The 25,899-nt window shown below is 32.1% G+C and overlaps 1 protein-coding gene and 1 long non-coding RNA gene across 10 annotated transcripts in view; one reads left to right on the forward strand and one right to left on the reverse strand.

Annotated features, from left to right (window-relative positions):
* fusl (transmembrane protein fuseless) overlaps positions 1–25,899 on the forward strand; it is a 132,679-nt gene that overhangs the window by 14,654 nt on the left and 92,126 nt on the right. The window contains exon 1 of one of the 8 annotated variants that reach the window (XM_075368653.1): positions 13,380–13,398. The exons of 6 other annotated variants lie outside the window; for them this stretch is intronic. The gene's annotated coding sequence lies outside the window, so the exon portion shown is untranslated. Of the gene's footprint in view, positions 1–13,379; positions 13,399–23,500; positions 23,642–25,899 lie in introns of those variants that run through there. One more of the 8 variants, XM_075368658.1, reaches the window with a different exon arrangement.
* LOC142326293 (uncharacterized) overlaps positions 1–25,899 on the reverse strand; it is a 170,519-nt gene that overhangs the window by 9,387 nt on the left and 135,233 nt on the right. The gene's annotated exons all lie outside the window — the stretch shown is intronic.

A 25,899-nucleotide genomic window follows, 5' to 3' on the forward strand; every position in this document is an offset into this window, starting at 1 on the left:
TGTATTAACTTTCACTAACTCTTTCATAATAGAAAGAGAAATAAACGGTTAATAAAATAAATTATAAATCAAGGAAACGCTCAAAAACAGTTAAAGAAATCGCGACTTAATATTTAGAATTAGGTTCTAATTCGATTGTTAAATAGTCATCATCATTATTATTATTATTATATACGAGAAAATAAATAAATTAACAAATAATGTAAATCTAAGTTAAAAATATCTAAACCACTGAAACCTCCGACCATAGATTGCCAAACACAGTCTAATAGATGGCTTTTACATGTATAGATATCAAAAATTGATCTAAAAAATATGAATCTTAAATTAATAAACAGATATTCCCTCCGATGAACAAAATTTAAAGAAGGGAATAATATTCTTATGATGGAAAATATTTACAAAAAAAAAATTTAATTAATTTAGACTTCTGATAGGCTATTAGATAATAAATGAAATTTCTGCATGAATATTTTTAATAACTGTTTATCATAGTTCTTTTTTTTGGATCCTGAATAAGTAAGTAATATTGAAAAATCTATACCGGATTTCATTGTTCTAATAATTTTCCCTTTTTATTCAAAAATTTAGATATATTTACAGATCCAATAACAATTATATAGTCATACGAATACGAAAAACTAGATATGTTTTTGCGTTAAATTTGATCGATAAAAATTATACATCTCACACTCGGGTTTCCCACGCTCGGCTCGGCTCGGATTCTCACGCTCGAGTGTGACAGTTTCTCACAATCCAGTTTCTCACACTCGAGTGTGACATTTTCTCACACTCCAGTCTCTCACACTCGAGTTTCTCGCACTCCCGAGTTTCTCGCAATCCGAGTTTCTCACAGTCGAGTTTCTCACGCTCGGCTCGGCTCGGATTCTCACGTTCGACTCGGATTCCCACGCTCGCTCGGCTCGGCTCAGCTCAGATTCTCGTGCTCGCGTTCCTTTCTCGTGCTCGTGTCCTTTTGCGCGCTCGTGTTCTTTGGTCTTTCTCGCGCTCATGTTCTTTGGTCTTTCTCATGCTCGTGGTCTTTCTCACGCTCGTATTTCCCACGCTCGGCTTTCTCACCCTCATCTTTCTCATGCTCATCTTTCTCACACTCGGGTTTCGCACACTCGGGTTTCTCACACTCAAAAGTTTCTTTTCGAGTAAATCGATTAAAAGACATGGTTTACTGAGATTGCACAGATCTTATTCACGATATACTACCTATAAAAAATAAAATAAAATGGTTACTAATTAATAAAACATATTTAGGTCTTTGTATTCTGATATTCAACAGAAAAGGAAAATTACCACTCTAATAATTAAAATAATACTTATTTTCCCTTATTTTTATGTATTTATGTAATAAAAATTATTTAAGTTTGCTTAAATAAAAAATTAGATTACAGTAATTTATTTCTTTAGTAATTTCTATTTTTATAGTAGTAAGACTACTACTACTATTACTATTAATTAAACGATAATATCTTTCTGATAACTAATCAACATGAGGTTTTTATAGGCGTCTATACAGATAGAGGTTTATGTATTTATAAAAGCTTCTTTTACAGAAATAATGCAAACTGTGACGTAAATAACAAGCGATTATAAAACAACTTGTATGCTCACAAATATACTGCAGTAACATCATAGAAAATCATAAAATAAACAAATATAAAAATTCAGTAAAACCTCATTAATAATAGCACCTATTAGTAAAATATAATTTAAAAAAATCATAAAATAAAATAATAATAATAACATTGAAGTCTTTAAATTTTGGCTTTTGAAATTGGCGCCAAGTTAATAAACCAGGTGATTCAAAAAGGGCTTCACAAATTTAAAAGCATACACAAATTTATTGTAAACTTACAGATTCGGTTGAGGTCTCACTTCATAGAAAAAGCACATCAAGTTTGTCACCCAACATTCACTTCGATGTGGCTTCAATTTGTAATGCGACATACATTCCACCTGATTTCATTCCAGTAGCCGGCAAGTCGGGCGTTACCTCTGCATCTGCGGGATTAATTGAGTTTAACACGCAACACGAGTAGGAAAGGTTGAGTATGTGTATAGGTTCCGCCTATTTGAATATTTATTTGGTGTAATTTTATCGCTGTATCGTAGTTTGTTAGTCGATTGTGTTCACTATGATTTGGTTTATGGTTTTGCACTTGTTTTAGGGCTTCTGGAATATTTTATTAGTGTTGTTTGATATTAATTTCCGTAGATATCCTGACAAGGCTATCTAGGCTAGTTTGGTGTGTAGTTTAAATTCCCTTTGAACTGCACACCCGGGGTGAAGCCAACGTTTCTACTGTCTATTGTTGTATATTTGTTTGTTTTTATTGTTTAGTGTTACTTCAGTTTCTGACATTTATTTATTATTAAGTTAGCTGTTATTTTCTTTTTAACAGCTGTTATTGATAGCAATCATCTTTATTTGTACGTAGCTTGCTATTGGTAAACGTCATCAGTGTATGTGCTTGTATTGGCCAATTGTTTTTAAGTCTTTATGTTTAAAGTTTGTAAGCGAACATTGTTTTTGTTTATTTAGTGTTTACTATTAATTAATTACCGCTTTTTAGGATACTGTTTTTGTTGTTTTTATGATTTTGGAAATGTCTGAAAATGAAATAAAAAAGGGTAAGACCAAGCGGGTTAAATCTCGCGAAGAAATTACGGAGACTATTAAGGTACGTCTTGTTGATTCAATGTTGGAGAATCCAAGAGGTCCTAATGCTAATGTGCTGGGTAAAATCCTTCCTAAGATCAGGGAACTCAAAGGGCCTTGGCTCAAGACTATGAAAGATTGGCTATTAAGCCTGAAGTGAGAGAGGTTGTGCGGGAGAGAGTTTCCGCCCCTCCCATGGTTCCACAGTAGGTGTTGCCTCAGGGTAAACTGTACGCAGAGATGCTGAAAGGGAGGCGGGTAACTAGTCTGTCCCGTAAACAGCCAGAAGTTGTGTTCATCGACCTAAAAGAGGGGGCAACTACTAAAACAACTAAGGAGATGAAGTACGAGTTTCAGACGGTCCTTCGACATAAAAGGCAGAGCCTGAGAATTCGTAATTTAGAGAGACGAAGAAGGGTTTAGTCGTTATTGCTAACGACAAAGGAAAATGTCCGGGTCATCTCTGACTCCTTTAAAGTCGGAAAGTCCGGTATGAAAGACCCTAAAGGCAAGAGCGCTGTTTTAAGTGCTACAAGTTTGGTCACAGGGCTAAGTTCTGAGAACATCCTGCAGTTTGCACTCATTGTGGTGATGAAGGATGCATGCGTGAGGAGTATCCAAAGAAGTCGGAGGGTCCGACTTGTGTTAATTGCAAACGTCTTCGGAAGGAACATAAACATTCCGTTAACAGTGAAGAGATTGTGGGTGTTATCAGAGGTCTCAGTTTGTACTATAATTCTATTTAATTAAATGATTAGATTTGATCAGTTGAATGGTCAGGGTGCTTGTATTGCTCAGGTTGAGTATGGAGCGATTGCATTACATAGAAGTTTGAATGTTAAGTTGCAGCATCCGTGTATTGTGTCCGGTGATCTGCCACGTTTTTCTCGTTGGAGGATGTTCTATTGTGGTTCTGGAAGGATATCCGCTATTTTGTGCAGAAGAGAACTTGACTGTGGCTTTATTCGACAGCTCTCGGATAATCATCATGTCGTTGTCTGTGTGGATGTTCAGAAGTTGCATCTGTATGTTGCTAGTTCATATTTCTAGTATAGAGATCTTGCTGATCATCTTGAGATCTGGAATAAAATCCTACGATTCTCTGACACTGTCAAATCCTTATACGTGCGGATGTGAATGCTAAGTCACTCTTGTGGTATAGCGGTTTCACCTATCTTGGCGGTGAATTAATAGAGGGCGTTTTAGCCCAGCATGATCTACATGTATATAACGTATTCAGTGAGTTGCCCACCTCCGTAGGTATGGTAGATGGGCGTCGAACGAACATCGATGTTACCGTTGGTAGGTTTATCCCTACCAATGTTTGTAATTGGAAGGTAGTTGATGAGTGCTCGAGTGATAATCGATTGATTGTCTATGAGATTGCTGGTGGTTTGAGTGACCGATGTAACGTTCCGGTTCAGCAGGATCGTTTCCTGCACAGGCGTGCGGACTGGAAGAAATTTGTTGATTTACTTTTGACCAGCTCCGAGTCTTGGATCGGAGTCTGGATGACTTGGATTTGGAAGATCTGGCAGTTTATTTTATAGGCGGTTTTTCTTGATGCCGCTGAGTGTTCAACTCCCCGAAGTTCTGGTCGAGAGAGGATTGCATCATGGTGGAATAAGGAGCTGTCCGGCATGAAGAGGATGATTTGTCGTTCGCGGAGAGCTTCTCAACGTGAGGGTGATCCGGAACGACGGGCAGTCCTTGTTGCTGAATACAGGATCCTGAGATATCATTACTTTCATAAAGTCCGGACTGTGAAAAGGGATTCTTGGTGTTCCTTTGTGCATGAGCAGAACAGGGATCCCTGGGGCATATTATATAGGGTCTTGGGACATAAACGACGAAAGGATGTTCTTCTGTCTGCTCTCTATTTCTGAAATTTTACACAAATTACTAGACAATTTACTGCCTGATGATAGTGGAGCTGGAGAGACTGCAAACCATCTGCGGGTGCGGCGAGAGGTCACTCATTTTCACGGGGTGCAATGTTCTTGGAGATTACCGAGGCTGATGTGCGTCAAGCTATTTGTAGCTTAGGTAGGAGTAAACCCCCAGGTTTTGATGGAATAACGGCGGAGTTTCTTGTTCGCTCGGTTGGGGTGAGTGTGAGAGTTGCCACACGTGCATTTAACAAATTGTTGTTTGGAGGAAACTTCCCTGTGAGTTGGAAGAAGGGGATTGTGAAACTTTTGTTTAAAGGTGGCGACAAGGATCCTGCAGTTAGTTCGTCGTATAGGCCTCTGACGTTACTTCCGGTTATTGGCAAGGTCTTTAAAAAGGTTCTGCATCTGCGTATAAATGAGAGGTTAACCTCGCAAAGATTATTGATGGAGAATCAGTACGGGTTTCGTCCCGGAAAGGGTACTGAGGACGCTACACTCCGTGTGATAAGTGTGGTGAGAGGGAATATGTCCTGGAGATTTTCCTGGACATTTCAGGAGCATTTAACAATCTATGGTGGCCTTCTGCTTTTTATAAACTCCAAAAAAGAGAATGTACTGTAAGTGAATTGCAAGTTATGCAAAGTTACTTCAGTTATCGGGATGTGCTGCTCCACGATTGCAGCCATGAGGTTGGCAAGACGCTGTCTAAGGGATGTACTCAGGGAAGCGTGTTGGGTCCATTATTGTGAGTGGTGGAGTTTGATTCTCTCCTGTGGCTGAAGTTCGCCCAGTGGGTGTTGCATCGTGGCTTATGCTGATGATGGGCTCCTGCTGGTCGAAAAAAGCTCGCGACGAAAGTTGAACTCCGAGCCACTCGGGCTTGCAGGGTGCTTGAGCTGTGGGTTCATGAACACAAAATGACGTTTAGCCCAGAGAAGACCACGATGATGCTCCTCAAAGTCCGTTTGGTAGTGAGTCGGCGTGTCCGTGTTTCAATGGCAGGCCAGCGTATAAATAATATTCAGGTTCAAAAGTACCTCGGGGTGTTTCTTGATGAGAAACTCCAATTTAAAAAGCACCTTTAATACGTCGTGAAGAGGGCCTGCAATGCCTTCTTCGGTATTCGGCGTGTGGTCAATCCTGATTGGGGTCTTGTGAATATGTGAAACTTTAACCATGAGCATTCTGTATAAAGGCGTGTGCGAGGCTATTATGATATACGCGGCACCTGTTTGGGCGGATAGGCTAAAATAAAAAAGTTATCGGGACATATTATAAAGGGCTCAAGCCTAATATTGTTAACGGTAACAGGTGGTTACCGTACTATTTCACGGGAGGCATTCTTTGTGATTACAGACGTGAAACCTATAGACTTGATTGCGTCTGAGAAGCAGCAGCAGTATGTTGCTAAGAAGTCCGGTGAGTTGACTTCGGATAAAGTTCGAGAAATTGAACAATATGGCAAAGCCTTGCATCTTGGGTGCATCCTAATAAATATGTGAAACAATTTCTTTCCGGCCATGGTGCTTTTAGGAAAAGACTACAGAAATTCAGCCTGGTAGATTCTGGGATGTGTCCTCAGTGTGGACAATTGGACGACAGCTACCATGTTCTTTTTGAGTCCTCGAAGTACAAGTTAATGCGTACGGAAACCACCTGTCGGCTTGATCTTATCGGGTCAGCGTTGGATCTCCGTGTAAACTGCCGGAGCGGACCGAATGGACAATAATGGAGAGTTTTATAGTGTACTTAGCAAAGGAAAGGATTGCTGAGGGGATCTACAGCTCTGCTTGGATTTCTCTTTTATTCTGTTTTTGTTGATGTTTTGTTTTATAAATTTGTTTTGTGTTGTTTTTGTCCTTTGTTTTGTTTTGTTTAAATACTACTGTGTTATTATTCGTGCAATGTTTTTATGTTTCGTGTTGTGTGTTGAACTCACTTTTACCTTCTACGGGTAAGTAGTTCCCACTAAACGGACCTAACTAAACAATTCCTTTGTTTAGTTAGGTCCTTTGAGTCTTACTTAAGACTCGGTGGGATGTATTTTGGTTTGTGTTCATTAAATAGTAGTACGTACACCGTGGCGCATCGGTGGCATCTTGGCCAAGGCGAACTGGAATATGTCAAAAGCCGAGGTTTCAAAGATGTCCTACGGTAAAGCTCATAAGGGCTCGGAACGGTGATGGTGGTGGGGGGACTGTCTTCCACTACAGGGATCACGCTGCGGCGTTAATTAGAAGTCTTAGCTCAACAAGGTCAGCAAGCAAAGGTAGTATACATAAATCTGATTTTTAATGAAAACCCACAAGAAAGAATCTAGCGTGGTAAAATCTGGGGAGTGAGGTTGCGATTGGACCTTCACGACCGGTCCACCGACCAGGGAATCGAGTATCAAGAAAATCTCGGACTTCTAGACGGAAGTGAGGTGATGCTCCTTCTTTTTGATAGTAATTTCCGTCCATCTCGAGTATCATCGTCTAACTGAGGAATTAGCAAACATTTAAAGCATGTCTAAATAAACGATACCATTTACGGCTGCCTCCTGTAAAAAGAACGGGCCGTACAGTATTTGTTTCCTTAGGGTACAAAATAAAATAATTTGATCACAGGGCTATCGCGAATGTGTTGCAAAGTTTCATCAGGGTTTTCGCTACCCCTTATTCGGCATTTATGGGTGTTCGCCTTGCCACGTATGTGAAACATTGACTCATCATTAAAAATTACGTAGTGTAAAAATGTATCGTTGTCTGCAGTTCTATCCTGTAATTGATATAACTGAAGTTATTACAAACATTATAATACTTTTAACTATTGTTATAAGAATAAGTATAAACTAATATATTAAAAAAATAATCCTCAAGAAAACTGGTTAAAAATTCGAATTATCCCTCCCTAAATGCCAGGAAAGGTATTAACATTAGTCCTGAATTTAAAAAACGGATTTGAAAATCTATTTGATAAAACTCTTGATTTTAATTTACTCATATAAACACTTACCATAAATAACTATACCGATTACCGCGATAAAAAATTTTAAAAAGCCTTTAGCTTACTCACGGAAAAAATTCTTCATTTCTCTGTATTTCTTTTCTTACTTTCAACAAATAAATAAATCACATTACTCATTTTTGCGAACGGTTTTGTCAGTATTTTATGGGAAAATAAAAAAATTAAAATATTTCTAATTAAATAAATTTAAAAAACCATCCTGAAAAACAGTTTAAAAATTAAAAAAAAAAAATTGTTTCAATAACTATAAAAATTTCGTAGGTTTGAATACGGTGCCAAATTTAAGGGTAGTATCTTTTTTTATAGTTTTCTTGTTAATTTAGAACTTTTAGAAAGTTGAAGGATTAAATAGTTTGATTTTTTAATTTTTAACGCGTTTTTTGAAGTCAATTTTTAGGAATTTTGAAGTTGAAATTCTTTCTAGAAATAAAGAAAAATTAATTAAATAAAACAGTTAGTAGAATTATTTCGACTTGTGCACCTCCCCTTTTGATTGCAATGGACTGGAGCAAAAGTGTCCAAAAAAGCCCAAAATCCAGAAAAATTGGATTTTGGACCTTTTCTTTACTGCAGTAATAAGCCCTCGTTGAGAGCTTTTCAACGATATATCATAAGTGGTACTCATTTTCATTGGTTCCAGAGTTATATCCAAATAAAATTTTAATTAAATATTTTGATCTTACAAGGGGGAGGGCACATCGGTTCAAATCAGACTTCATTTCCTTTTTTTTAACATTTTTTTAAAATTTAAATATATTGATCTATTAACAATTATTAACCTCTGATTGTAAAAACTCTTACAATAAATAATAATTCAATAATAATAAAAAACAAAAAAAAAAAAAAAAATGAACTGACACCATATGACTTCTTTATACGTTTATTAAATTACATATACACATTTTTAAAAGTTTATATGTAAAAATGTATTTCATAATGGATTCAGGGATGGTCAAAGTGGATATTTCCGTTGAAATCTGAAAACCGAAATTTTTCGCGATTACAATACTTCCTTTACTTCGTATAAGGAAGTAAAAATATGCACATGTCATTTAATAGGCGTACAAAGGAAATCATGTGGTGTCTATATCACCACATGATATCAGATTTTTATTAATATCAGATTTTTTTTTTTTAATGGATCCTAATAAGAGCATATGAAAAATAAATTCTTTAAAAATGAGTCGGTTTCTAATATTTTAATGAGTTACGATGGAGACTGTCCTTACGCCTCGTTAAAGTAAGTTACACTATTTTTGTAATACGCGTTGAAAAATGAAATTAAAATAATCGACTAATAAGTTTTTGTCCATAACGACTTATGTAAAATTATATTTTAAGGAGTGCGAGGAGGAAATTTTCAATACAGATCCAACTGGTCTTCAGAGCCAATTTTTTTTATGATTAGTAAAAATAGAGAAATAGTTACAATAATTTTTGAAGACAGATCTTAAGAGAAATAGATAAATATAATTTTTTACGAATAAATGAAAAATTATTACTTATGATTCATATTCGCTTACAAAAAAAAAGCAAAAAGAATTACTTCCAAAAGGTTCGACTGTCTTACAAAAAAGAAAAAATAAAGGATTCTTATTTCAAATACGGCATTGGGTTCTTAAATGTAAGTGACTATTATTTTTACTTAATCGATTATGAAACACAAATAGAATCCAATATTGGAAATCGATATTAGTTACGAATTTAGTAAACGATTTTAGAAATCTGTTTCTAAGAGTGATCATAGAAGTTCTGGCGATATTTCAGTAGTCGGTAGGGAGACCGAATGTAGCAATATTATCTTTAAAAATTAATATAACCCGATGTATCATAAGGAAAAATATTAATTAAATTTCGCGCTTTAGTAATAAAATCTGTTTAATGATATTAGAAGAAGACTAATAAAATGTAAAAACTGGGACTGTACATGCAAGTAGGTAAGAACATTCTTGTATGTATGGGCCTAATAAAGCTTAATGCAATTAAGATATCATGCAGAAATACTTTAGCCTAATTTGGTATGTGAAATCTAAATGATAATTATTTTGGGTACGGAAGGCAATATTCCATGTCGATATATCAGAGCCAAATTTTACAAATGTTACAACTAATACCGAGTGAAAAACTTAAAACCGAACTGCGACAAACTAAAGACAGTTGCGACATGTACTAACATTTTATGAATGAAATGTAAAAATGAAAGTATAAATTAAGTCCTGTATTTACATCAGCAAACGTTTACGTATTTACCATAGTTTTGCAAAAGAGGTTCGAAGCATCCTGTGCAGCTGTGTACTTTTTTGCTCGATTGATCACACTGAGAATTTCATTATGTAAAACGTTATTGTCAGTGTTGTTGATTTCTTGTTAAACGTTCACCTTCGGTTGATTGAGATTTGATTACAAACTCTATCCTTTAAATACCCCCAAATGAAGCCACCGTTCTCTGCTGAAAGTTTGTTCTGTAAAACCAACCCGCATGAACACATTCTATAAATATTAAACCGATTGATCTGTAACACACGTTACTCCATCATGTTGGAAGAAGCCGTAATCTTTTTCTCGATCTGTTAAAACTCTTCAAAAATTGCACGGTACATTTCTGTATCGATTGATAATTCGGTCAAAAAATATTGGCTCTACTGTACGATATTACCAAAAACAGCACAACACATATCGAATTGCTTATTGTAAAACAAACATCCGTTAAGAATTTTTAATCATCCGATACCTGCTGTTGTGCGAATTAACATGTCCAGGTTAATGAAACCGAATCCACCAGGTTGCTCTAGTGGTGAACGCGTCTTCCCAAATCAGCTGATTTGGAAGTCGAGAGTTCCAGCGTTCAAGTCCTAGTAAAGCCAGTTATTTTTAGACGGATTTGAATACTAGATCGTGAATACCGGTGTTCTTTGGTGGTTGGGTCTCAATTAACCACACATCTCAGGAATGGTCGAATTGAGAATGTACAAGACATACTTCATTTACACTCATACATATTATCCTCATTCATCCTCTGAAGTATTATCTAAATGGTAGTTACCGGAGGCTAAACAGAAAAAGAGAGTAAGTTAATGAAACCGGCCTCATTTGACATGAAATACAGCATCTGGTTTATCTGTTCTTCGATAAGCTTTTTGAGAAGCCATTCGCAATAATTAAGAAGTTTTGATTAATCTATATTATTAAGTTATTGCAAAACTGTTACAAGATACGGTTTCAAATTTAAATCATGAAGAACCTAACGGTAAGATGTATTATTTTACACCGCTTTGTTGTGATAACCTACGTATAAATTTTTTTTTCGTAATTTTGAACTAAATTGTGTTTGCTACACTTTGCTGCGGTACTGCCATTTGGAAATTTTTCCGCATTTCTTCAAAGGATTCAGAACACACATAAGCTTCTATTTCAGCAATCTTTCAAAGTGAACAACTTTAAAGTACGAAAATATGCTGGACTAAAACATGAACAATTTACAACAGACAACGATAGATGAGAGTAGGTAGACGATAGACGAGTGTTACTACCTTCATCTATCATTACTACTATTAACAGTGGTGTTAGTAGGAGGAGCGTTAAAAGCGATTTTGTAATAACTCCCGTTCGAACCGGTACGACTTGGTTTAAGTTGCTCTCCTGATATTTAAGAAGCTATTAATGATTAAAAAAAATTAAATGGTCGTCGATTTGTAAGTTTCAAAGGGAAATTTTTCAAAGTTAAAAATATCTTAATCCGTTCTTAAGAAATAGACTTTTATTGAAAAAAAAACAACAAAATGGCGGACAGAAGGAAAATGAAGCGAGATAAAGCATATGTACATACCAACGTTTTTGTTTATTTTGAATCGTTCCTTAAGTATGGCTACCAACCTCTCGGAACTCCTTATGTAGATATTGTCGAAGGTGGGGAAGAAATATGGGTACTGTGATGCGTTATTTTCTATTGGGATCGAAAATCAGGTCAAAAGTGGAATACTTATCCGAAGTTTTAATGCCAAAAGGAGGAGGAGGCAAAAACTGTTCAGAAAAATTATTAGATACCCCTTCACCTTTAAATTCGATGATTTAAAACTTTCATCGTACTAAAGCTCAATTTTCTCCGACCATTAACAAAATATCGAAAATGGCAAACACTACTTCTTTTAATTTTGTACAAATTTAATGCCATCAATACCCCAAATATATAGCAATTTTTGTGCCATTTTTGAAGAATTTATTTTGAGCTAGACCGAAAATATTAATAAAATATAGGAGGACACACGTGTGCACAATATTTTTTACGTACGTACACCTTCAGAAAATTTCAATAATATTTTTTTATTTTTTCTTCAACATTTGCAAAAACCCCAAAACCCACCATTTTGACCGATTGCTATATACTTTCCCTTTATAACTATGATGCGGTTACATCGGTAAATATATAGCCGGAAAAAGTAAGTATTTACCTCAGTAATGCATTAAATAAAATTACAGGGATGTAACAAATATCATTTTTAAAACAGCAACAATAAATTAGGAGCGATAATTAGGTAAAAGTATTTATGCATAATTTACAATGAAAAATAATTATTTAACATTTAAATAAGTAACTTAACCCACCGGGTTGGTCTACTGGTGATGCGTCTTCCTAAATCAGCTGATTTGGAAATCGAGGTTCCAGCGTTCAAGTTCTAGTAAAGGCAGTTACTTTTATACGGATTTGAATACTAAATCGTGTATACTGGTGTTCTTTGGTGGCTGAGTTTCAATTAACCACACATCTCAGGAATGGTCGAACTGAGACTGTACAATCCTACACTTCATTTACACTCATAGAAATCATCCTAATTTATCCTCTGAAGTAATACCTGAACGGTAATTCCCGGAGGCTAAACAGGGAGAGAAAGAAAGAAATAAGTAACTTAAAAAACCCCTGGGTAAACCGCATAATATGCAATCAAAGAAACATGAAAATAAAAATTGTATAAAAATAATTCTTGCAACCAAAGTTTTTTTAAGTAAAGATATTTCCTGAATTAATATTAATTTAAAAAACTTTTTAATTATCTAATTAAAATAAAAAAACTAAATAAGTATAAATTAAAAATTTATATTTCAGCAATTTGTTTTGGTTGAATAAAATAAAAGAAAACCTATTTTGAAAATGAATAAATAAAAAGTAACGTGAAATTACATAATTAATAATAATGAGACAAACAATAAAGTAATATGAAAATAACTAGATTGCACGTATAATTCCGCTGCACATAATTTTAATTTATGGTCCGCTGACCATAATAATTATATTAAGAGAGGAAAAATAACTTAATTTTATTCAAATAAAGGAAGTTCACAAAGCAATTACGTGAGTAAAATGAAATGTATTATTGCATAAAGCCTTATATTCACATAGAAACAGTTTATAAAAAGTCATTAAAAATAACATCGACATTAAATAAAACTATCCGACATGAATTACCAGTTAAAGGTTAAAAACATTACATGTATGTTATCTCAAAGTGACGCCGATAGATTTGAATCCGTCGACAGGTTTAATTTTTTAGCGAGACAGTTTTATTTGAGGCAGCCGACAAATAACAAGGTGAATTTGGTCTGTTGTACATAACTCTTTGGAGACTGATCACGAAAGAAGCGATTTGGCGATCAAGGAAGTCCTCTAGAGCGATGGTAAGGAGCCTTGACCGGACATCAGACACGACCAGGTTGCTCCGTATCCGTATTACAGTTTTAACAATATCAGAAGTATTAACGATCGAATGCGATGCTATAAGTTGAACAGATACCGCAACTGCCGCTGGATTGATAGATTCTTCGTAAAAAGTAAGGTTATATGTATAAATAATAAGGATAATCACATTTTGTTATAAATAATTAATTAATTATTAATATAAATAATATAAACTGATATCTTTTATAAAGGTTAGATCAAAATACAAAAAAAGATAACGTTTAATCTTAAATTAGTTAAGTAGAAGTTAACTCAAGGGTGTTTGGGGGTAAATGAAAATGAGTACGCGCACATGAAAAGATAGATTAGAAAAAAAAACGAAACCGTTCCTACCTTTTTGGAAATATAAGCAATGTTAAAAAAAACTTATATCCTGAAATTTATATAGGAATGTTTTTTTTTTATAAAGGGGGCAAAGTGATATTTTTAAATGGTGAAAAATATTACTTTTCAAGAAAAACTCTTTTCATACTTTACAGTTTTGAAACATCTTTTAGTCAACACCTTTTTCTCTTACCAAAATATCCAAAAATTGACCATATCATCGGCCATTTCATCATATATCGGTCATTGATGACCGTATAATTATACGATCTTGTTCAACCTGAAGTAGTTCAGTTCTGCCGTAAGAAGACTGATTTTGCGTTATTTTGTTTCCTTTTTCCCGCTCACATACCCAGATATCATGATTCCCAAAGTAGGTAAGGCTATCTGAATACACCAAACTATATTACTAACAATAGATACAGCACTAAAGAAACGTCAACGTTCCAACTTGCAACATCATAAGAATCCCATTTTTAACTAGCCCCGCTCAAACATTTTCGACCTTAAATTGAGCGTGATTTAAAAACGACTCAACCAATTTTCACACGCACAACTTCAGATATACTACTACGGTATACCTAAATTTAAATGAAATTGATCTAGTAGTTTTGGAGATTTTCGAGCCACAAAATTTTATACAAAGCTCTACATATGTAGGGCTATGTCATATATAAATATTGTATTATATAAATGTATGTAGTATTATATAAGGAAGTCCCATTTTAAGTAAGTGGAATTTTTGTACTCCTCGTACATCAAAACGTAAAGAAAATTCAATTTCATCCCCCATTCCCAACATGCGACCGAAATTAATAACCTACTTTTTTTCGAAATATCTGTAAAAATGATGATCTCCATTCTAAAGGTAAAAATGTTTTAATAAATTTTTCTAAAAATAATATTTTTTACGAATTTGAAATTAAAATTATTCCTTAAAACAAACTGCGTTAGTTTTAATCATACATAAACGTTACGGTAGCTTTTATTTGTCAAATTAATTTAATTTCTTCATTTAATTTAATAAACTATTTTCAAAATAATATAATTTTTTCAGAAAACTCTAAAATGCTTTATTGAAAATTAGTTAAGCGTACTTTAAAATCTAAAACATTATCCTGAATTTGGATTACTTAAGTTTATGTCAACTTACTTAGCCTAAAAGTTTTCCTTTTAACTGAAAGCTCGTTTAATATCAACTTAGCTCGTTTTAAGTTAAAAAAAAAAAAAAAAAATTTTCCCGAAGTTAAATTACAGCCTATATATATATATATATATATATATATATATATATATGAGTGATATTCAGGAGGAAAGGGGAATAATTTGAGAAAGAACTTGAAATAAGGAAAAACGTTCATACAAATACACGTCCGAAAACGCTTTGTTTTTGGACAAATCCGGAGGGCTGAAATCGCCAGGATTTGAGGTCATATTGAAATTTTTAAGGCCGTTATCCCGTAGTCTTCATGATATCCAACATAGAACAAAAAAATTCGGTGACGAAAAACACATTTTTTTTAGGTTTGAAGTACAATAACATTGTTAAATGATTAATAAATGCGTACATTTTATTATCAAAACTTGTAGAAAATTTAATTCTGAGAAAACTGGTGTATTAAAAGTCTATAAAATCAACGTTTATCATTAAAAACAAACTAACATAACAGAAAAATGTTACGAATTTGTAAAAATTAAAAAAAACTGTTTTTAGTAAAATAAATCTAAACCTTTGAAAAATTAGGTCGGCAATACTAACTGAATGTTTCGAAATTAATTTGAATACATTCATTCATTATTGTCATGAAGTTGTGGTTTGTATACTCATTGTTGTCATACACTTGAGGTTATGTGTTAATAATAAACGTTAGGCGGTTTAGTTATTTGTGATATAATTTTCATTATTTAATTATTTTTGAGAATCAAATTAAAGAGTATATGTAGTGTTTTTATGTTTGATGTATTCCAAACTGTTCCTCTACATTTTTCAAATTAAATCTGAATTTAAAAAAGTGGAATTCCGTTTTGAATTCTTTGTTTTGAAAAATGTCTCATCTCTTCACTCGTGCAGAATATGCTGATGTTTTTTGTGTATGGCTTTTGCTACGAAAGTGTTCCTTCTGCGGTGTATTTGTATGTAATCTGGACGAGTAGTTAGTTCCAAAGCGTAAAGTATTTTGTAGAATTTTTAGTAATCTTCATGAGAATTTTACACTTTTCAGCGTTCATGTTTCATCTAACGTCAACCGACAAATTATGATGAAAGGGGAAATATTCTTCAGGCGGTACACCTTAGTTCTGTAACGAGCACGCGAAGAATTTCTACACGATTCAACATTCCACAGAGTCCAATATGGAGGACGCGTTATATGCTGTCGGACTGCGTCTTCATCAGATTCAAAAAATGCAACACCTCCAGTTTGGTGACCGTGCCAGACGACTGCAATTTTGTCAGTGAGTTAACAATAATTACCATTTAATTCCGTTCATACAATTTTCAGATGAAGCTACTTTTACCCGTAATGTAGGTAATCTGGAAATTACCCGGTAATATGTAAAAAACATATCTTCAGTGATCTGAAGAAGACCCGTATGCTGTAGTCAAATCATATTTCCAAAATTTTCAATTTTCGGTGAATGTTTGGTGTGGTATGATCGACAACTGATTAATAGGCCCTTTTATACTAGAACAACGTGTCTCGGAGAAAAATTATCTGAAATCTTCAAACAATTAATTTCTTACAGCGCTTGAAAATTTTTCACTGGCTAATCGAATAAATGCACTATCAACATGATGGAGCAGTAACATATTTCACGAATGAAGTAAGACAATTCTTAGATGAAAAATTTACAGGTAATTAAATCGAATGCAGAGGAGCAGTAAATTGGCCACCTAGATCACCGAACCTTACCCCTTAGATTACTGTTTATGGAAATAGATAGAACTATATTTTTAATGCGAGGTACGAAAAATAAATTATCTACACATAAAAGATAAAGCAAAAATAGACATACGTGATCGCTCGCATTACCAATACTGCTGCATCTTCAAGGAACGCGAAGATAGGTTGGCAACAGAAAATATAAGGAAATGGAGTTGAAAAGTGGATTGATATCAATAATGGATGTTACGAACATTTATTGTAAATTAATACAGTATAACCCACAGTGAGTTTTTAAATTTAAATAAAAGGATTTTAATTTTTCAAAGGTCAAAATCTATTCTACTATTTTTATAAATACATAACATTTGTCTGATATTTTGCTTTGCTTTTAATATGGTTGCTTAAGTTGCTTTTTAAGTAAATTTAAGTAAATTTAATATATTGCTTTTAAGTTGGTTTTTTTTGTTTTTTATATGCTTTATAATATCAATTTTCTTAGAATTAAATTTTCTACAAGCTTTTATAATAAAATTTACGCATTTATTAGCCATTGAACTAAATCATTATACTTAAAACCTAAAAAAAGTGTTTTTCGTCACCGAAGTTTTCCGTTTTATGTTGGATATCATGAAAACTAAGGAAAATTCAGTTCTGGGACCTGTTTTATTCTATTTTTCAAGTCAAAAAACATAAGAAACCATAAATTTTACCCCTTATATAACGGTTTTAAAAATTTCAGTATGACCTAATTTTACCGGGGAACTGAAATTTGGCGAAATCTTTCGCTAGCCATAACTTGAAAACAAAGAGTTTTCGGACATACGTTTGTATGAATGTTCTTCCTTATTTCAAGGTCTAGAATCAGTTCCCATATTATTTCTCTTTCCTCCTGAATCATTCTGTTAATATTTTTAATTTCTATAGTTTTTATTTTTTAATGTCTTAAAAAATCATGATTGTAAACAATTAACGAACATTTTTCGAAATAACGTGATAAAAAATTTAGTTATTTTTAAGTTTTGAAATTAATCGTACAATTATTTTTAATGCATTCTAAAATTGGAGAAAAAAAAACGCGGAAAAAATAAAATAAGAGAAAATTGTTATTTGCAGACCAATCAGAAATTCTGTCTTATTTTAATTTTTATTCTTATAAAATATAATTTTATTCTTTAAAAAATTCTTTGTGTATTTGAAATTTACATGAATTACTTAAAAAAAAGAAATCAAATCATGAAGAAAATTTGCGGTTTTTCGACGATAACAATATGTGACATTCGTCAAATTCTTTGAAATGATATTTATATTTACACATATATAAAAGTCGATGCGAACAAAAATTATTATTTGAGTTGACATTAAGATCCACAGCTGTCAGCTGTCAAATTTTGTGTTACTTTTATCATAAGCGTTATCAAGAAAAAAAAAACTATAATTTCACTAAAATCTGTATCTAGAAAATTAGTTATTTTCAAAATGTTTTCACAACAACAATTATGGTTTTAATATTAATGGTTAATAAATAATTTACCGGTTAATATAATTTATGGTTTTAATATAATTAAATAGCAATAAAAATATTCTGTTATATTTATTATTTGGAAATTTTTTCAATAAAAGTTTAAAATATGAAACAGTTAAGAGGTAGTATTAAAGTAGTGATCATTTTTTTCTTAAGATTTTTTTGCAATTTAAAAACACTTTGTCCTTCCTTTCCCCTCTCCCTTCTAACAGAAAAAAGGAACATTTTTATTAGGGATTCACTTTCATCGAATGTAAACTTTTTTTGTTAATATATACGAAATTTTCATCAACTTCGGAATCTATTTCTTACTCTAATGAATGTTTTTTACAATTTTCCTGTAAAACTTCCATAAGAAAAAACCTATATTTGCTGTAAAGAAACTTTACAGAAGGTGTAGTTAACAGATATAACATCAATGGCATCACGAAATGAGTGCACGCGTAAAACAATGGGTATAAGTTTTTATAAATATACGTCAATTTTTGTCTACATTTTATAACAGTGGGAAATATTATTCCGTTAGTTTAAGCACTGTGAAAAATGTCTAATGTCTGTCAATTTTATAGAATGAGTATTAAAGTTGAATGAATATTTAAGTTTTGTTCGTTTTGTAATAAAAATGCCACTGAAGTTCATAATGAAGTACTAGTTTTTTCAGATGTGCAGGTACGATTACCCCAATGAATGAGAAAATAATGTATAAAATTTAAACAAGAAGCGTTGCAGGTTATAGAAATCTCAACAGTCACGGTTGGTTCATACAAAAGAAAATGTATAATTATTGGTCGTTCAGTCATTACAAATCGATTTATGAGCATTCCTTTGGACTACACATCCCGAAAAAGCATTTAAAAATGTTTTAAAATTTAATTTATACTGTCAGTCTTTCGGATATAAATTTCTGGTGAATAACTTTATGAACTGTTGAGGAATGTTTCAAATTTAATGTACGTGTTAACAGAATAATTTATTGGTAAGCTAACAATCCTCATGAAAATAATAAAGGCAAAATTTAGTATGCCTAGTGTTTAAAGAAGAAGATCAACTGAATCCTTATTTCTTATGTAACTATTATTTCTAGAAATTGTAGAGGAAGTAATAATACTTCCTCTGAACAAAAGACACTCTCGATTTTCAAATTATCTAACGGAAATTCGAAATTTTTTAAACGAAAATTTTGAATGGGTCGGAAAGCGTGGCATAATCAATTAGCTCCTGACTGACTGACTCGACTCCTGGTGATATTAACCCAAGAGATTTATTAAGTATTTAGACCTTTCTTTACAACTAAAAAGACCTAAATGATCTGAAAAAGTCGTGGCAACAAATTTGATGTCATTAGTGAAGATAAATGTTTTCGCGAATTTGATAATAAATTGTAAATAATTGGATAGAAAATACAAGAATCGGAGAAAGATATTTTAAACAATTTTAATAATAAGTTCAGTTGGCATTATTTTCCTTACATATAATTTTTATTATTTCTACTTTTCACTGAACTAGGAGAATTAAGTTAAGCGTCAGTCTGCAAGTAACTAATCTCTTTCTACGATTTAGTATATCTCACTGAAAATGAAAAATGACGAAAACGAAGCATGTGCATCGGCAAAGATATACCGCAGTGACAATGTGCAACAGTATAACAAGTAGGGGCCTTTTCATGACTGCTATTTTTTTTTGTGCTTTGCAATATCCAGTATTATCAAACACAGTATATTTGCTTAAACTTACGGTTGTAGCATTATTTTATAATTTTTCCTTTAATAATACATTATTCTCGTTATTGCAATTAAAATATGTAAGTATACGTTTTATGATATGCTAATCTACGTAATTCACCTATGCAGCATGTGCAATGCATATTTTAAATGTTTTCAGCAATTAATTGTTAACCTTGACAATAACTATGTCTTTATTGTAGAATTTATCTTATACTTAGCGTACAATTGCGTTAATATATCACTTACAAGCCTTTGCTTATAAACACTATCGTAACTTAACAGAATAATAACTATAAATGGGAATACCCGACGTATATCAATCACTTATTGCACTCAAAAAGATATATTTATATTTTTTAACTGTCTCCATCAACGCAGTTAAATTTCGCTAATCCAGACCGATTTTTCCATCCAAGTTCTAGATCGTGGATACCGGTTTTCTTTGGTGGTTGGGTTTCAATTAACCACACATCTCAGGAATGGTAGAACTGAGACTACACAAGACTACATACACTTCATTTACACATATCATCCTCATTCATCCTCTGAACTAATACCTGAACGGTAATTCCAGGAGGCTAAACAGGAAAAGAAAAAAAGACTGATTTTTCAAAAGATCATAATAAATTTCATTAATAGCAAACAGGATAAAAAAAGACGGTAGTACAAATGTCTTACAAATGAGCGAAGCGAGGTCTTCTTTTAACTGGATCTTTTGTCAGTTCGTCTGTTTATTTGTGACGCAGTTTTGATATCAAATCCGTTTCCCGAATTTTTATGAAATTTTGTTGATGTTTCTTTCCTATTAGGCGAAACAACCTATATATAATGATTTCTTAAGTATACTCGTATATCGAGATTTTTTTTAGAAATATCTCCTCGATAGTTATCAGCTAACAACCATATATGTTGATAAACAACAGTTACAACATTGCTAATACATTGTAATACAGAATTACTTTTAACTTTGGCTAAATCGTCCGCAATCAGTAAAGAGCAACAAATCTAAAGTCAAAATTTATTTTAATTTTCACAGCGGAGCTCAATTTTTTATTGAGTCAAAATAGGGTGTAATAGGGACAGTAGGTCCAGTTACAGGTTTCACATCTTCCTTTCATAACGTTATTGTCATTCAACCCCAAAGACCAAAGTACTAATACGGGCATTAAACCTTAACTAAATATAATTATAGCAGGACTTAAAATCTGAATCACAAATATTTGTCATGATAATCGGCAGCTGATACCAACTAATCGTTTAGTTTGTTAGTAAATCTAAATTTATCTTTAGTCTATACGTAGATTTAATCACTTATAATGTTAGTTTTTTTTTTTGGGGGGGGGGATAATTTTGCATTATTTAATTAATTCATTTTAATTACGTTAAAGTTCTAAATATGGTATTATATAAACTTTTTAATTTGGATAAACTCTGTTTTCACTTTTTATTGTGATAAAATTCTTTAAATAACATTGTAATCTTTAATTAACGAAATAGAAAGGTCGAATTATGAGTATTTTGAAACGAAAAACTCATGTCAGCTAAAAAATTCATGAGCTTTTTGTTTTTTTTTAGTACGTAAATTACGTTTTTGTTTCAAAAAAAAAATCGTTAATTAAATCTTTATAAAAAAAAAAATGTAATCAAACATTCGTAGAATATAAAATTTGATAGTAAAGAAAACAATTTGATTTTGTCTTGAATTTTTAAAAAAAAAAAAGCCGTTTCATAAGTGATATAAAAATTAAGGTAGTTTTTAATGCTATTGGTTCTTTGTTTTTGTCTCCTACGCACAAATGTAAATCTTCATAATTAACAACAAAAACTGGTTTAATCTAGTTACGGGCCATAAATAAAAAATTTTCATCAGATATCTCTTGTGATTTTTGGATATCAACTTTCATATTAATAATTTTACAGAAGTATTTAACCATTAAATGGTTAATTCATAAGATATTCTGTAAATATCTAGTTATCTAATGCAGCTTTTGTTGGTTCAGGGACTCAATAATAGCTGCGTCTCTAGTTCATATAATGAATGAATAATGTATCTGTACTTGTTGACATCCTTGAGTTTAAATTTGTTTCTTAAAGACTAAATATTTTTCTTAATTAAGAGCCAACAACAGAGTCGCAGGTGGGAAACAGTGCAGGAGAACTATAAAAGAAAAAAATAAACTAGTTTGACAGAGTGTAAAGCTGTTTATTCCGTAGGAGAAATCAAACGCAAATTATCCGTTTTACATATGGGAATTTCAGTTAACTTTCCTTGTCATCCAGATTTTCAGCGAAATAGATTATTTCTGCTCAGAATAATTATGGATTAACAGGATTTTCTGCGATGAATGATTATCAGTACAGTAACAAAAAGATAATAAAAAGGCTATTAAAATAAACCACGCCTAAAAATTCATTAATCCAGAATCTTAAAAAGAATCCTTGAATAGAAAAAATGTTTCATTAATTAAGATATTCGGATAATATCCTCATATTGTTTCCTAGAATATCTCGGATGTTAGCTCCTGATTTAAATTTCTGACGCAATACCGCATAACACACGCAGTCCACAAGGATATGGTATATCATTTGGCAGTCGCAGCCAACACAAAAAGGGATGCATCGGTCTGATTCACTAGGTGTCCATGTGTAAGATTAGTATATCCTTTACGTAAACGGCAAATAACAACCTTTTTTCGACAGATATTCCAAATTGAAGAGTTCCGCGGAAGCACAGTATCCTTAATGGATCGAACATGTATCTCCTTTCAGGACATATTTTAATAGTGAAAATAAAGAAGAAACTTCGTAAAAATAGGTTCGGAAACGCTTCGTTTGCGCGTCTCGGCTGGCGAAAAATTTCGCCCTGATTTCTGCGTCTTCGATAAAATTAAGGCCGACTGTAATTCTTGGGGTCCAAATTAAGGGATAAATTTAATGGTTTTATATGAAATATGATCTGAAAGATTGAGAAAAATAAGTTTGTATTTTTAGAGAAAAATTGTATTTTTTTTTTTTGAGAAAAATAATTGTATTTTTAGTACTTATCGAGAAATCTGGGATAAAAAACAAAAGATTCTGGTCGAAAAACATACTGTTTTATGTTTGGCGTAAAATAACCTTGTTAAATGAGTAAAACGTTTTCAACAAAACTTGAAGAGAATCTGATTCTAAGTAAACTGTTATGAATAAATACAAATGTAAGAATTTCGAAGTTTATAAAAGCAAAAACATATTAAAATATGTTAGGATTTTATCAGAATAAGGTAGATTTTAACTAGATATTAAACGAAATAAAACTTTTAATATTACAAAGGAATTGTATTTTAGTAAAAAGTAAACAAACAAAATTTAAAAAATGAACCAAATAAACAACACATCAATAAAATAGAATAAAACCTAAGTAAACGTTTGGTGTAGTATATAGGCAAAAAAATATTGGGACAGTTTATTTTCATTGAGAATGCTTCGAGTGCTTCATACTTTCTGCAGAATTATTTTCCAGATCTATTGGAAGATGTTCCTATGATAACAAAAGGGAAAATGATTCTTCGAATACGATAGGGCAACTTTACACTTTTCTCTAGAAGATAGACAACATTTAAATGTAATTTTTTTAGATAAGTTGATTGGACGTGGCAGACCTATACTGCCTTCCAAGGTCGCCGACTCCTCTTGACTACTACCTGCGAGGCCACTTGAAATCATAAGTATTTGAACAAAAGTGTACTACGAGAAATGAGTTAGTTATTAGAATTCTTAGTGCGGTAGAATTAATACACACGCAGCCTGTTTTGACGGAAAGCCATCAAAAACATTGTCCGTCGCGCAGTGCTGTATTCACTATAACGGAGAAAATTTTCAGAAGCTTATAAAATTGTTTGTAAGTTGGTTTTATTGTTTGTATTTGTTATTTTTCTAAAATATCTAATTCTTTTATTTTGTACGTAATTAAAAACTGCCACATATTGATAAGTTTCGAATTTATAAACTTGGAAAATTTTAAATTCCTATTTTATCATAACATGTTACTCAGAACAAATTCTCTACAAGTTTTGTTGAAAACTTTTATGTGTTTATTACCCATTCAACCAAGCTATTTTATGTTAAACATAAAACAGTATGTTTTTTAGACCAGAATCTTTTGTCCTTTACCTCAGATTTCTCGAAAACTACTAAAAATACAGTTCTGGAACATATTTTTATCTATTTTTCAGATCATTTTCATATAAAAACCATTAAATTTCCTTTTCAATTTGGGAATCAAGAATTACAGTCTGGCTTACTTTTACTGAAGATGCAGAAATCAGGGCGAAATCTTTCGTCAACTAAGACTTACAAACGAAGTGTTTCTGAATATAGATTTATAGGAGCTTTCTTCTTTATTTTGACTAATATAACATGTCCTGGAAGTTTATTAATTCTTCGTGAATCACTCTATATACTGAAGTTATTAAATAAGAGGTTTATTTTATAGAAAAATTCCGAACGATTCATCTGCCCTGAACGATTAAGAGCGGGTTTAAAAAAAACTGTTATATTCTTTTTCTATGCGCGTTAACTTGTTTCTCTGACTACTTTATTTATTATTTGTGTATAAAGGTTTCATAAACTTATAGTTTATACCAACGGGAAAGAGAAAAAATATTTTTAACGTTATGAACATTGTAACCCTCGTTAAACGTATACTACATAAATTTATTGTTTATTGGTTACAAATTCGTGACGAGTTAAATATTAAAATTCAGGTAGTTTACTCTGCGTAAATTTTTTTGCTCCTTCTGACCAATAACTGTTTATTCTCTTTATACAAGAAGGTTTACTGACCTAATTTTTTTGTTACATTTCTTCGAAAAACTGACATTACTGAGAAATCCTTTAATATTTCTTTAAGGTTTCAACTTCATAATCCTCCAATCAGATGTTGAACAAAACCTTGTTATTATATGCTGACCTCCTTCCAAAACCATACATTATCAGAATTTGTTCTATGCATATCGATTTGACGTTAATTGAACCGAACGTCGATATCATCAACAGATATCTCTCTCATCTGACAGAAGCTGAGTTGAACTTCCAACTGTTTGTCTAATAAGATTAAAATATAATGCACTTTTCATACTTTCTAATTTTTTTATTTATCTAAAACAGAACTCGTACACATGCAGATAAGCGTTTGAAGACGTATTGTTCATAAATAGTTTTATTAAAAATTGTTATTAGAATAAAGGTTAATTAACGTCAAGAAATACATTTATAAGCAATACTTCAAAATTATTCTTGTTAAAGAAAAATTAAGGAAATTCAAATAATGTGCTTTATATTGTATATTAATCGAAATCAAATTTTATGAATGTTAATAAAAATTATTTCAGTCAGGGCATCCAAGAAATGTCTTTTTTATTTATGAATAAAAATATAAAAAATAAGAATCTGGTGAAAATAAAATACTAAAATGTTTTGATGAGGAAATACATAGTGTCTGTATACGAAATTTATTTGATAAAAAAAAAAATAGACATTTAAACCGCATCTGCGACTAATTTCTACAGTGGTGTCAGTTAAGTTTATTTAGGGTTGTGAGTTGATTGAAAGGTATACAAAGTGGATAAATTTCTTTACCCTTCACACACTTCTGTGATTTTCACGAACTGCTGTGTCCATTTCGGCTGATATCAGTATCGGAAAGATTTTACTTCGTATTTAGATGCTAATATTAATTTCGATTTTAAAGTCTTACCGTGTACTATGTGAAACAGTGAACTGTTTCAGTAGGGAATATTTTCTTTGAATTAATCTCTTAACTATCATATTAAATATTGATTTTGAAAACAACGGATAAGATTCTTACACATTTCACTTTTCTGGAAAAAAAAATTTACAGATATCAAAGTAAAATAAACTTTTAGCCGATAAAAACTATTTTTACTTTATCTATATTAAAACAATTAATTATAAGTTAGTTATATTTTCAAGGCAAAAAAAATATAAAATTAAACTAAAAAATTAAAGTTCAAAAGAAAATGCTGATAAATTCTTATCATACAGTAATAATTTTCGCACTAATAATTTATATAAGATACAAATAAAAAAGCTAGTATAATTATTATAACGATGAATTATTTATATACCATTGCTCGT

The sequence above is a fragment of the Lycorma delicatula genome, chromosome 6, assembly GCF_047948215.1.
Source record: "Lycorma delicatula isolate Av1 chromosome 6, ASM4794821v1, whole genome shotgun sequence".
NCBI classification, from domain to species: Eukaryota; Metazoa; Arthropoda; class Insecta; order Hemiptera; family Fulgoridae; genus Lycorma; species Lycorma delicatula.